Genomic DNA, 14,566 nt, shown 5'->3' with positions numbered 1-14,566 from the left:
ACCTGTATATGAAATTCCAGAGATCTGTCATTTCCATTAAGCCTGGGGCTGGCTTAGTGCTTCCAGCCCCCAAGCAGGGAAAATGTCGATATCGACAATAAGGATTCAAGGTTTGTATTTCAGTTGGAACAAAAGGGAAAACTTTATAGCTTACCTTTTTTTACTTACCATGAGAATGTAAGATTCGTTCCTTCAGAAAACGTTATTGTGATTTCAAGCTATAAGCCCTATACAGGGATTAAATAAAACTCTAGTATATTTTATTAGTCTATAACTGAGACTGGTAGATATGTGTGTTGAGCAAGAGATGGTGATAAGTTCTAGCTTTTTCAAAAAGAAAGATAAAAACAAGTATACATGGGTAAGAGTGGCAAATGGAAGAGTGGTAGAAAGGGCGTTAATGGATTATGTGTTGATAACTAAAAGAATGCTTGGAAGATTGAAAGACGTGCACGTGTTTAGGGGTATGGCTAACGGTATGTCTGATCCTTTTTTGGTGGAAGGAAAATTAGTTGTAGCAAAAGAGTGGGGGAATAGAGTAGGTGGATGTAAAAGGGAGCTAGTGAGGGTTGAAGAGCTAATAAAACCAGGGGAAAAAGTAAATATCAAGAAAGGTTGAAAATGGCATATGACGATGGCATATGACGAAGTGAAAGTAAAACTGGTAATTTAGAGGAGGAGTGGAAGTTAGTAAAAGAAAATTTTGTTGGGATTGCAAGTGATGTGGGTGGCAAGAAGTTTGTTGGAGGCAGCATGAGGAAGGTCAGTGAATGGTGGAATGGAGTGAAGGTAAAAGTGGAAGAGAAAAAGAAGGCTTTTGAAGAATGGCTGCAGAGTAATAGTGTAGAGAAGTATGAAAAATATAGAGAGAAAAATGTGGAAGTAAAGCGCAAGGTAAGTGAGGCGAAGAGGGAGGCTGACCTGAGGTGGGGTCAGGGATTGGGTCTTTCATATGAAGAGAATAAGAAATAGTATTGGAAGAAGTGAAGAGAGAGTAAGAAAGGCTGGCTCAAGAATTGAAGAGACAGTGAAAGATGGAAATGGAAGGTTGTTAAAAGGAGAGGAGGCAAGGAAAAGGTGGGCGGAATATTTTGAAAGTTTACTGAATGTTGAGGAAAATAGGGAGGCAGATATAATTGCTGTTGCAGGTGTTGAGGTGCTGGTGATGGGAGATGAGAGTGAGAGAGAGATTACAAGAAAGAGTGAGGAGAGCACTAGATGAAACGAGAGTAGGAAAAGCATCTGGTATGGATGGTGTGAGAGCTGAGATGTTGAAGGAAGGGGGTGTGACTGTACTTAAATGCTTGGTGAGATTGTTTAATATGTGTTCGTTCCAACACATACTTACCTCGAACTACTTTCTTAGGAGTATCTGGGATCTCCTCCCAACCGACCAGAATTTTGTGTAGTTTCCCCGATCTCCGTTTTCTATAGTGGGTACCTCTGGCGGATGAATACACGCCATGAGGCGACCCGGGGTCAGAGAGTGTGCTCGGCTAGGTCTCGGTCGTCAGTAAGTTTCTGGTCGAGATGTTATTGACATCTCGCCGCGCTCTCTTCACCCAGTGCGACCCTTTGTGTCCCCCGATCCTTTGTGTCTCCACGCGGTCCCCACGTATTCATTCCTAACCTTATCCACCTCTTTCCTCTGTGTCGACTGGTGCATTAGTGTTTCATTATGGAGCATCCCAGTCGTTGCCCCGGGCCTATGGCCGGTAAATCTTGTGGTGCCTTTCTCTCCAAGCCGGAGGTTGACCTCCACACCTTGTGTTCGTCGTGTAGGGGCAGTGTTTGTTCCCCTAAAGCCACGTGTCTGGAGTGCGAGTCTTGGAACGAGATCCAGTGGGTTCTCTACGGCACGAAAAAGAAGAAAGCAGCCAAGAGATCGCCTAAGAAGGCTAGCATCTCCTCGCCTTTAGCATCACCCGATGCCTCGTCAGAGAGGGGTTCCCTACCGCCTTCCCCTACCCAGAGTAGGGGACGAGGTAAGTCCGTTGCGGGAAAGCGGCCCTTTGCCCTTCCCCAAGAGTCTGATATGTCTGTTAGTGGGGATGTTGTGTCGGTTCAGGCATGTGGGGGGGGGGCCTGAGGGAGGGGCATGAGTGTGTTCGGGAGACGAGGTCCTGGTGCCCGCAGGGCCCATCTCTGCCGACGATCCGACGTGGGGGAAGCCTGCTACGGCCTCTTCCCCCGCATCATGGGTATGTATTTCAGGTGCTTCAGCGACCGGGGGAGACGCCGAGAAAGATGTAGGATCGTCGAATTCGGAACCCGTCGCCTGGGCGCCACCCAGGACGCCCTTCAGGTCGCCCATGAGACTGGAGGAAGAATTTGACACCTGGTTCGCCCACAAGAAAGTTCCTCGGTCTCCCCCGGCGCCGTCGTCAACGCTTCCGCCCATCTTTCTGCAGCCCTCTTGGCCAGCGGACCGGCACGAAAATCTCCCAGCAACTTAGAGGTATCAGTCGATTCAGCGGGTTCGCTTTCTTGCCCGTCATCGTTCTCCTCGGAGGAGGAGGATGAAGGTCCGAGGGACTCGAGGAGGAAACAGGAGAGGTCCTGCCCACGCTCACGCCACGGCAGGAGACGATCCAGGACCTCTAGGAAGAAATACAAGAGGAGCCGCTCGTCCAAGGGTAAATGGGTGCGGCTCACGATCCCCCGGAGTCAACTCCTCAAGGCTACCTCCGCTCCGGGCACCTCTGGTTGGCTTCCTAGAGCCTCTTCGTCACCCTCGCGGCACGGCTCATCCAGCAGACCCGATCATCGTCAGAGGTCGACGCACCAGGTCACAGTAGACAAGCATAAGTCCGCGAAGGCTCCGGCTCCGTCCTCCTAGCGGAAAGAGTCACTCCTTCGGCCTGGCAGCTTTGTCCCAGCCGCCGGTACTTTGACGGCTTTCCCTGAGCATCAAAGCCAGCCAGCTGGTCCGGAGAAGACCGCAGCTCCGCAGAGCTCCACGGGAGGGAGTAGACCCATGAAGGCTACTCCAGTCCCAGCGGACCCGCCCCGCCATTGGCTCGGCAGGAGAAGATTATACCTCCCCACGCGGATCCATACGTCATCGACGAGGCTCCCCATGTGGAGGATCAAATAACGGAAGGCCTTGTAGAAGGAGGAGAGTGCTCTTTGGACGACGTCTCCTCCTACCGGAAAGTCTTGGCCCTCATCAGGCGCCACCATAGTCTGGATGAGCCTAAGCCTTCGGCAGAACAAGCCTGGCTCTCCGGGCTTAGCAGACTGGTAGACATCCCAGTTCAACAGAAGCCTTCCCTAGCCCTACCCCTGGCGAGGGACGTGAAGCTGGGTATGGACCACTTAGTCAGGTTCATAGCCAGCCAAGCGGATGCCCCCAGGAGCCAGGGTGCCTCCAAACTTCTCCAGGGACTTAAAACTCAAAAACGATTTTATGTCCCGGAGGGTCGTCGCGGAGATCCCCGTACGGTCGAGCCAGCGATCGCTATTTTGAACCAGGGAGCGGCAGAAGACAGGGCATCCTCTGCTCAGGTGTGCTTTTCACCAGGGGAGACCTCCATGATGGAGGATATGGCCCTAGACCTGGTGTACGTTTCTTCGTGGTTGGACTGGTGGGGTTCCAGTCCTCTCATGACCTCTCCGTCCCCGAGAATCAGTCCTTACTACGGGAACTGATCAGTTCGGGAGGCAAAACCGCTGAAGTTTCTCTCCTACCAATCGCTCTCTCAAGCAGCCAACTGGGTTCTGTGGAAGAGGGACACAGTGCTGAGCAAGTTGGTGAGGAGGTTACCCGAATGGGAAGCGAGGACATTGAGGAACTCCCCAGTTTGGGGCGAGTCTGTGTTCCCACTGAAGGCGGTCGAGCAGGTGATGGAGATGGTCAGGAAGCTTAAAGAACCGGGAGAGCCCAGCCCCCGCCTGCAAGACGGCCAGCTCACAGGAGACCTTCTTCAGACGCCCCTCACCCGTCCCATGTTTTGCCAGTCCAACCGAGGAGGGAGTCCCCGTTAGTGTCTTGGCACCAAGCCCCGCAGCCCTCCCGTAGGGGTAGTTCAGCCCCTCAGTCAAACTTTAGGCCCTCCTATTCCAACTCCAGGAGAGGGCGATCCAGCCGCACCTCTAGGAGGAGATAGGAAGAGAGGCCCCCTACTCTTGCCAAAGCCTCAGGTAGGGGGATGCCTCAAACACTCTTGGCAAGCTTGGCGGGACTACGGAGCAGATCCGTGGACTGTAGCAGTACTGAAGGAGGGGTACAGGTTGCCCTTCCTAGCGGAACCGCCCCTCTGATCCCGGACCAACAGGCGGAGTGGTTGGTGCCCAAGGACCCCTTGAGAAGAACAGCATTGCAGGAGGAAGTGTTGGCCATGCTCGCCAAAGGGGCGTTAGAACCAGTCAGGAATCCCGGGCTGGGGTTCTACAGCAGACTCTTCCTGGTGGAGAAAGCGACAGGGGGTTGGAGGCCGGTCATAGATCTGTTGGCCCTCAACAAATTTGTGTGCAAGACCGACTTCAAGATGGACACCCCGAAGTCGGTGTAGGCGGCCTTGAGGGAAGGGGACTTCATGATATCCGTAGACCTCAAGGACGCCTACTTTCAGATACCTGTCCACCCCTCCAGCAGGAAGTTCCTAAGGGTAAGGTGGGGTACCCAAGCGTTCCAATTCAGAACCCTATGCTTCGGACTGTCGACAGCTCCTCAGGTCTTCACGAGGGTCTTCACAACAGTCTCAGCCTGGGCACATGAGCAGGGTATCCGCCTGATGCGTTACCTAGACAACTGGTTGTTACTTTCGGCCTCTGAGGGAGCAAGGCGCGAAGCTTCTTCGGTTCTGCAGGGACTTGGGTATCACCATCAACCTGGAAAAGTTGCAGTTGACGCCCTCCACCAGGATGACCTACCTGGGGATGGTTCTAGACTCCCAGTTGGTGAGAGATCCCTCCTCGGAGAGGCTAGACAATCTGGATCAGATACTTCGACCCTTCCTAACGGACCAGCCCAGGAGAGCCAAGGACTGGCAGAGATTGGTGGGCCACCTTGTGTCGTTGGAGAAGTTGGTCCCCCAGGGGAGGCTCAAACTCAGGGGAGTTCAATGGAACCTGAAGGAGCTCTGGACCCCGGGGGCCTCCCCGCACAAAATAGTCCCGGTATTCCCGGAGACAAACGAAGTCCTGAAGTGGTGGCACGATAGGACAAACACCCTCAAAGGAATGCCCTTCGCAATCGATCCTCCGGAGATGCTGCTGTTCACGGACGCATGTTCTCGACGAATCAGCAAAAGGGAAATGGTCCCTTGAGGAGAAGAGCCGGCACATAAACGTGCTAGAGCTGATGGCCGTGCAAAGGGCATGCCGAGAATTCGTCCATCTACTCCGGGGAAACACCGTGGCTCTGATGTGCGACAACGCCACGGTGGTGGCCTACGTGAAGAAGCAAGGAGGACTGAAGTCAAAGGAGCTGTGCAGTCTCACGACGCAGTTCCTGGAATGGGCAGCGAAGGAACAGATCGAGGTTACAGCCAGGTTCATTTCAGGAAAGAAGAACGTTCTAGCCGACGGCCTCAGCAGGATGGGTCAAGTAGTAGGGTCGGAGTGGTCCCTACACCCGGGAGTGGCCCGGACGGTCATCCTGAAGTGGGGGTCGCCGGTGATGGATCTCTTCGCCACGAGACTAAACGCACAGCTCTCCGTGTTTTGTTCTGCTGTGCCAGACCCAACAGCAGCGTTCGAGGACGCTTTTCAACACCCTTGGATCAATCTCGACGTTTATGCCTTCCCGCCCTTTGGGATGCACAGACAGGTTCTCAACAGAGTGAGGCGGGCGAACAACCTTTGGATGACTTTGGTAGTGCCCTGGTGGCCGGAGAGAGAATGGTTCGCGGACCTAAAGGAACTGGCGCGCCTTCCCCCTTGGCCCCTTTCAGACAGGCCAGACCACCTCCGTCAGCCACACTTCCAAAGGTTTCACGAAAACCCTCGGTCCCTCCGCCTACACGCGTGGAGGTTATCAAGCGTCTCCTGAGGAGGGAAGGATACTCGTCGAAGACCGCAACAAGGATGTCCTCGGTCGCGGTATACCAGGCGAAGTGGGCCACCTTTACTAAATGGTGCTCCTCACAGAACATCAGGCCGTTGGAGGCCTCCATTCATGAGATAGCCGACTTCCTGGTCTATCTGAGAGTCGACGTGGGTACGTCTATTCCAGCCATCAAGGGAGTCCGGGCGGCATTGGGCCAAGTCTTCCTCCTGAAAGGCATTGATCTAGGAGCGTCTAGACAAATCTCGATGCTCATCAGGAGTTTCGAACAGTCGTGTTCCCCCCAGGCTTCTAGGGTGCCCTAGTGGGATGTGGCTAGAGAGAGTGCTGAAAGTTCTGTTGGAGCCGCCCTTCGAACCCCTCAAAGATATTCTAGACAAGGAACTCGCCCTCAATACGGTCTTTCTGTTAGCCCTTGCGTCGGCGAAGAGAGTGAGCTCCATGGGCTGTCATACGAGGTCTCGCACTCGAAGGGTTGGCGGGAAGCAACTTTCAGATTCTTACCTAACTTTGTAGCCAAGACTCAGAACCCAGCTTACTGGGTCCCTTGTTTTGAGGGGTTCTCAGTGCCAGCGATCCTGCGTTCAGACAACCCGAGGGACTTGTTACTGTGCCCAGTCAGAGTGGTGCGGAAGGACCTGGAGAGAACGTCCAGGCTTCGGCCTGGGATCAAGAGTCTGTTTGTCTCTTCAGGGCTAGTTAAGAAGCCAGTCTCCAAGAATACGGTCTCTTTCTGGTTACGGCAGGTAATTATGAGAGCTTACGACAGCTCCGGAGTCTCCCTTCCGGGAAAGCCTAGACCCCATGATATTAGGGGCCTGAGTACTTCGTTGGCCTTTGAGAGGAATATGGCGGTGGGCCAGATCCTGAAAGCAGGCACGATCCAGACAGACCACCTTTACGGCTTACTACCTAAAGGACTGCTCTAGGAAATCTTTGGACGGCTTCTCTCTTAGTCCCATCATTTCTGCGGTCCAGAAGATTTAAAGGGGTAGCCCCAGGGAAGCCGTGGGCAGTAAGTCCAAGAGACACAGGTTCCTTCCTTACCTTTCCCCCTTATCACCCTTCCCCTCCATTACCTTTGATCCCTTCACCTACCATGGGGAACACGTTCAATTGGATGCATACGTCTCCGAAGACTTACAGAGGTGAGTTACTTAGACACTAAGATAGTTTTTGGCGTATTTTTCCCTAGTTCTCCCTCGTTTCTCTTTTAGGGTCAGTAGCACCTAGCCTCCTATCTAGGTTCGTTTTTTTCCCCTGCTCTAGACGGTCTCTCGGTCCGGAAGGCCACTCCCACCTCCTAAAGTATAAGTCTCCTAAGAAAGTAGTTCGAGGTAAGTACTCCATGTTGGAACAAATCACAAATTTTAAGTAATTTGTATTTTTCCTAACAGTACTTACCTCGAACTACTTTCGGGTTATGGCCCACCCATCCTGCCCTGAGTGCCTTACAGGACTTCTGAAACCTTATCTATCATAAACTTACTAACGATCGAGACCTGGCCGAGCACGCTCTCTGACCCCGGGTCCCCTCATGCGCTGAATGGCCTTTGATGCCCCAGTGCTTGGCTTAATGCCTAAATCCCATATTCAATTCAATTCAACCCTCATGGCACATATTCATCCGCCAGAGGTACCCACTATAGAAAACGGAGATAGGGGAACTACACAAAATTCTGGTCGGTTGGGAGGAAATCCCAGATACTCCTAAGAAAGTAGTTCGAGGTAAGTACTGTTAGGAAAAATACAAATTGCTTAAAATTTGTGATTTTGTGTTGTCAATGGTACCAGTAGATTGGGTTTGTGCGTGTATTGTACCACTATATAAGGGTAAGGGAGTTGTGCATGAGTGTTGTTATTCAAGGGGTATTAGTTTGTTGAGTGTGGTGGGATAAGTGTATGGTAGAGTACTGATTAATAGGATTAAGGATAAAACAGAGAATGCAATCTTAGAAGTACAGGGTGGTTTTAGAAGAGGTTGGGGTTGTATGAATCAGATTTTTACAGTTAGGCAGATATGCGAGAAATATTTAGAAAAAGGTAAGGAGGTGTATGTTGCATTTATGGATCTGGAGAAAGCGTATGATAGAGTTGATAGGGAAGCAATGTGGAATGTGATGAGGTTATATGGAGTTGATGGAAGGTTGTTGCAAGCAGTGAAAAGTTTCTACAAAGGTAGTAAAGCATGTGTTAGGATAGGAAATGAAGTGAGCGATTGGTTTCCAGTGAGAGTGGGGCTGAGACAGGGATGTGTGATGTCGCTGTGGTTGTTTAACTTGTATGTTGATGGAGTGTCTTATAGTCTACAAGGGAGAAAGGCGGCGGCATACTTGCGGCGGCAAGTATGCCGCCTACTTTCGGTTGTAAACTAAGGAAGCATAGTTTCCCATGCCAACAACGTCGTGGGCGGCAGAGGGATCGCGATTCCCTAGTCGGCGACATTGTCAGCAGCAAGACATACACCCTGAGCTACCGTCATACTTCGAAGCCGGGATACTCGACGGCAACGAAGATCGACGGTAAAACTATCTAAGTCAAGCCGCAGTTAACTACTCGGTGGCGATGACGAAAGATTGGGTTGCCGCATGGGATGGCGGCACTCAGGGGGGAGAAAGGGTTCAGCCTTTTTTCTTTAAAAGAGAAACGCATCGAATTATACCAACAAATTCTAGGGGATATACATCCCCAACCGAATTAATAGGAACGATACAAGAGGTTAAACAATGGGATTAACGTTACTAACATATACAGAACGGGTTAGGCTCGCCTAACTCGAGTGGAGCGCGCGGCTACGATTGATACCACCGGGGTCCCGTCGTATACGAAAGTAAAGTTACATATCGGAAGAGAAAATATTATATGCATGTAATCTACACTATAGTCTATTTTTTATAGCCGTGCATATTTGCACCCACTCACAGTGGTGCCCTTTTAGCTCGGAAAGGTTCCTGATATCTGATTGGTCGTAAGTAATTTTGTCCGAACACCTTCATTGTTCTCGAATAATTCCCAAGTAATGTGAATCGAAACTTATTTATTAACCTATATTTTTCCATCAGATATATGTTTTGTCAATAAACAATGTAAAAGAATAAATATATTATAAAGAATCGTCATGGTAAGTCTAAATTTAATAACACAATCCGCCGAAGTCAACGACAGCAGCTTGTTTTCGGATGCACACTTTGTAATTTTGTAATTTTTCACATATTTTAACGCAAATTGGGATAAATTACACTCGGCATAAGTTAAACATGATATTATAAACTTTCTTTGAATACCAGAATTTACCAAAATCATGGAATTAATAAAACCCGATATTTGTGAAAACTTATGGGGAGGTGAAAGAACAGCCTGTAGCGGCCTGGCGGAAAGACGATCCCTTCTGACTTGTAGACGTAGTTTTTTTTTTCTTTTGTAATATAGTTCGGCCTATTCCTTTCAGTTTAAATAGTCTTGCATTGTCTCTCTTCGTATTATTTTGCTTATTATTTTCCCACATTCATGTTCCTCACATAATATCTATCTATTTTCCCCGATATCCCTTCTTTCATATAGGCCTATGTGATATCCGCACTACGGTTCCTTATGTTTTGTACCTTACGTCAGTAAGCATGTAAATAATAATAACAAGATAAATTTTATGCTGTGTAGAAAGTATAACCTATTCTGTAAACCTGAAATTAAGCATAGTATTTTCTCTTTATTCTCGCCTCTACACTATTTTAATGAGACTAGCATGCGCTTCCCTTCAAGCCATCACTTTCGACAGAGGATAAGAAATAAGGAATCGTAGTGCGGATATCCCATTTATGAAAGAAGTGATATCGGGAAAATAGATAGATATTAGGTGAGGAACAAGAATGTGGGAAAATAATACGAAGAGAGACAATGCAAGACTATTTAAACTGAAAGGAATAGGCCGAACTATATTACGAAAGAAAAAAAAAAACTCCGTCTACAAGTCAGAAGGGATCGTTTTCCTGCCAGACCGCTACAGGCTGTTCTTTTACCTCCCCATAAGTTTTCACAAATATCGGGTTTTATTAATTCCATGTTTTTGGTAAATTCTGGTATTCAAAGAAAGTTTATAATAACATGTTTAACCTATGCTGAGTGTAATTTATCCCAATTTGTGTTGAAATATGTGAAAAATTACAAAATTACAAAGCGTGCATCCGAAAACAAGATGCTGTCGTTGACTTCGGCGGATTATGTTATTAAATTTAGACTTACCAAGACGATTCTTTATAATATATTTATTCTTTCACATTGTTTATTGACATAACATATATCTGATGGAGAAATATAGATTAATAAACAAGTTTCGATTCACATTACTTGGTAATTATTCGAGAACAATGAAGGTGTTAGGACAAAAATACTTCCAACCAATCAGGTATCAGGAACCTTTCCGAGCTAAAAGGGCACCCCCTGTGAGTGGATGCAAATATGCACGGCTATAAAAAATAGACTATAGTATAATTTGCCTAGCTAGCTAAAAGTTTCTTTATAGCTAAATACTGGGAGCGTCGCACTACTAACTAAATGATTTGTATATATGACGTGCGACAGCGGTCTCAAAATGGCCACCTCCGAAGTTGGCTGCGCTCCACTTAACACACTTAAATTATACAAATTCAACTGTGAGAAGGGAGCTATAAATTATACACAGGAAAGATCAAATACTAAACTTTCCAGAGGATGAAGATGCTGGAGAAAGCATGATAATAATCCAACAAACCGTAACAACACCGAGAGAAACGTGGGAGCGCACTTAGCTTAAATGCTACAATTGAAAGGAATGATAGGCCGTAATAGTCCACCGGGTACCTTGATAACGGCTCCCCTTTTGTTCGCCACTCTTCCCCCTCAAAGAGTTAAATCTCTTCGGGGTGAAGATTGCTATGTGTCGTATCAAAAAATACGTCCCCTGATTTTATGCGATATCCTTAAAGGTATATTAAGGTTACTCGCTAGGAGTTAGAATTCTGGAGACCTATGGTTAATTCTCTGGGAGTATCACTGTAGCAAATATCCCTTAGAAAGCTACCTAAAGGAACCTTCCATCAGGACGACATGGCTATCTCACCCAGAAATAGATTTTTCACTTTGCTCAAAATCCGTTTTACAGCCCACTACCTGCAATACAGACAAGTCTACCTAGATACATTGACTCTAGGCCCAGTGGTAGCTGCTCAGCAAGTGGTCTAGTTATGTTTGTTTTTAGATTGCGCAACACATGGTTAGAACGTGATCTCTTGCATTGACAAGGTCTAGCTACGTTAACTTCCTCACAGGACTACTGTATTACCAATTAATCGAGGACAGAGGTTACGGTTTTAGTCTGGGATAAAGGAAAAAAACTACCTGCCGTTTCTTTTCTTCATCTTCCCTTCTTTTGGGGTAGGGTATCCACCTTTCTGTCAGCTGGATCTCATCCATTGCAGATAATCCCTATGTATTTCTCAGCTATTATCTATTTTGATATTTCTTGTTGCGTCTCCATTCTCTTTACAAGAGGAAGATGGCATCTGGATAAACCAGTGTGTATATTTGCAAACCTATTGCTTATATATTGCCTAGATGGTGTCACAATGATGTTCATACACTCACTTTCTGCCTTTGCACAGGCTGTCAACCTGCTGCCAGTCTGACCATGGCTGTGATCTCCATCTTGAATGGAGTTTGAATAACACTCATTCAAGGCTGAGAGGTCGATGACCAAACTCCAACATGGAGACTAGTCGAGGACCTTTTGAAGAAGTATGCCCTTCACTAACATGGTCAGGACTTCTGCCCGAAGGGTGATGTCCTTTTCTGAATCCTTCCCGAAGGACAAGGATCTCGTTTGAAGACAAATCAGAAGAGGAGAGCTGATAAATTGGACAATGTAACCCGAGTAGAGGACACTTGACTGTCAATAGTTCAGCCCCGTGGGCACTGCCGTCTCTGCCACCTGAGCTTCAGGCATCTGCTCATTGGTTGTAGTGGGGAGATTGCCTTCCCTTGCGGAATTGTTGTCCGCATCTACGAGCTTTCCCCCTTGTCCTCTAGCCTTCCCTGAAAGGACGGTATTTCAGGATTACTGTACCTTTCTTGGTGGCGAGATGCAGACGACCCTCCAAAAGCCTTAAGAGCTTGTTTCGTGACCAGAGAAGCCATAGGCAAAACAGGTGCTGAGGAGGCAGGCTGGAACGTAATGGCTCGATGGAGGAGAGAGTCCTGGCTTACTTTCCTCTACATCTCGATCACTGCCTCAACGTCCTTTAGAGAAAATAAGGATGAGGTCTTAACAGAGGAGTTACAAAGAAGAAGAATCCCCCTTCACGGCACCTGCTTCTGGATCTTGGAGACGACGGTGTTGCACCTCTTCAGAATCCAGTTGGCCCATGGGTTAGCTGCATATTGGGTTAACAATTCCATCACCCTTGCACCTGTAAGGACTATGTTATTAAAAGACTTAAACTTTTCAGGGTCTGACAGATCTTCAATGTTGGCTAAGTAGCTGACCATTCCCGACCAGTGTCCATCCAGGAGGAGGACTGAGTAGCCTCCGCCATACTTTAGAAGTTCACAGTATCGATAATGGAAAACACCACTGTGACTGTGCTGCCAACTTCTCTATATAGTTTTTGAGCCTTGCGCCAAGACCACCTCTGCCAAGTCTAAAAGGCAGAGGATATGGAAGTTTTTCAAGATGATAATATTTCCTCTACCTTACAAAGGGCAGAGGAAGAGGCTTAGAAGATCTCCCAGTCCTATGGGAGTCCTTCCTCACTTAAATCTGCTGGACCTTCGAGATAGACCCTGGTGCCAATTTTGACTACGGCAGCTCTAAGCGCAGTCTGTTGGCTCTAGGAGCAAGGCATAAGGCATCTGTGACCATGTCCCTTCCCTTAGGAGGGGAATAGGGAGTCTTGCCAAGACTGTTGATCAATCTAATGCAGGAGAGGACCTGCAAGACGGTTGATTCAGACTCTCCTTCCTCTATGTCAGGAGTCTTTGGGGTAGTTGGTGTAAGGAACATACCCAATGAAGAGTTGGCGTCAAAATTATCTCCCACCTCAAAGCCCGTACCTGGCCAGACTAAGGCGGGCCGTCATCATGATCAGGCGATGCCATTGGAGAGAAATCCCCTTCTTTTTGAGTTATCAGGGCGGCTACTGCACCTTGCACTTGCTTCTGAAGACTGAGATCTTCCAAGAGCTTAGAAGCCCAATTCTTCGTGAGCGAGTTTGCATCCTTACTCTTACGCGCCTTGTTTGTGAAGAAGGCAGGTTTTCTGCCCTTTAGCCTCCACAGACATGGCGGGAGCTTGTATTAGACCTTGTTTCAGGTGTGGGGCGGTACTGTAAGGAGCATCAATACATACTCGACAGAAAATGGCCTATAAGAGTCAACAAACGAGATCTCTCTTGGAGACCTCAACCACTAAGGGTCCTGGAGTGGAACGTGTCCCATGGAGGAGGTATTACCTACCACTTAGATGCCTCTGGGCCAATTTTATTGGGTATACATCCAAATCCTCCCAGAAAAGATGAAGTTCAGCAGCCTTGGGCTTAAACTTTCGTCTCTCAAGGTCTTGCTGTAACCTCGACATATGCACAGCAGAAGCTGGCGCTGTAAGGCTAGTTGTAAAATCCCTGCTCACAGCCGTTATACATAGCCTTGGATTAGAGGGAGTCTCAAAAGGAACTTGGGTGACTCCCATCACCTCCCGAGGAATAGTCACAATCCGTTTTAAAATATTAAACAACTGAAGAACCTTAAAACAGGCCAGAGAAGAGCGTGTAGGGATTGTGCGCATTACTCCCATGGGCAAGAATGGCTCAGCTGATCATAGACAAATGAGAGCCAAAAGGGATTGTGTTGGTCGCGTGACCACAGGTGTAGGAAGGATCACGGGCCTAGGTTGCTAGGTAGAGCAGGCTCAACAGTGTGTGAATGAGCAAGAAGCAAAGTTGGTTGCGTTGAAAGCACAAGTAGATGTTGCATTGCGCTCTCAAACCAACCAGGCAATTGTATCTTTCTAACACAGGCACCTGTGTGTGCTGTATCGCGATACCACAGTGGAGTGCAGCACTACACATTGGGCTGCAGGACTCCCAGACATAGACAAACTCTCGAGGTTACGAGGGTGTCTGCCGAATATCCCCAAAAGGCGAGGCCACGGATGCCTGTCCTCATGCTGAGGGAAGAGCGCTACCATACTAGTCCTAGAATGGGTGAAGATCCGCTGTGGAGTTAAAAGGTCAGGGAGTACGAGACCAAGCAGAAGGCACTCCCCTCCTGTTGGCTCTGGAAGGGGAAGTGCCAAAGCCAGCCACGACAGGAGCTGGAACATTCGCCTGCCATGCCCCACAAATCAACACCTCCAAGAGCCAGTCCTTTGAAGAGGAACTCGTAACCCCTAGGGATGGCTTCAAAAGCTGCAGAGCATCTTCAGCTGCAGACTCCCCAAGGAAGTCGGGCTTTGGGAGGAATTTCCTGGCTCCTAGGTTGTCCAAGGTTTACATGGCCACCTCTCTTGCTTGACAATTCCTGGAGGAG

Source organism: Palaemon carinicauda, chromosome 38 (assembly GCF_036898095.1).
Source record: "Palaemon carinicauda isolate YSFRI2023 chromosome 38, ASM3689809v2, whole genome shotgun sequence".
Taxonomy (NCBI): domain Eukaryota; kingdom Metazoa; phylum Arthropoda; class Malacostraca; order Decapoda; family Palaemonidae; genus Palaemon; species Palaemon carinicauda.
This window is presented reverse-complemented; position numbering follows the sequence as displayed.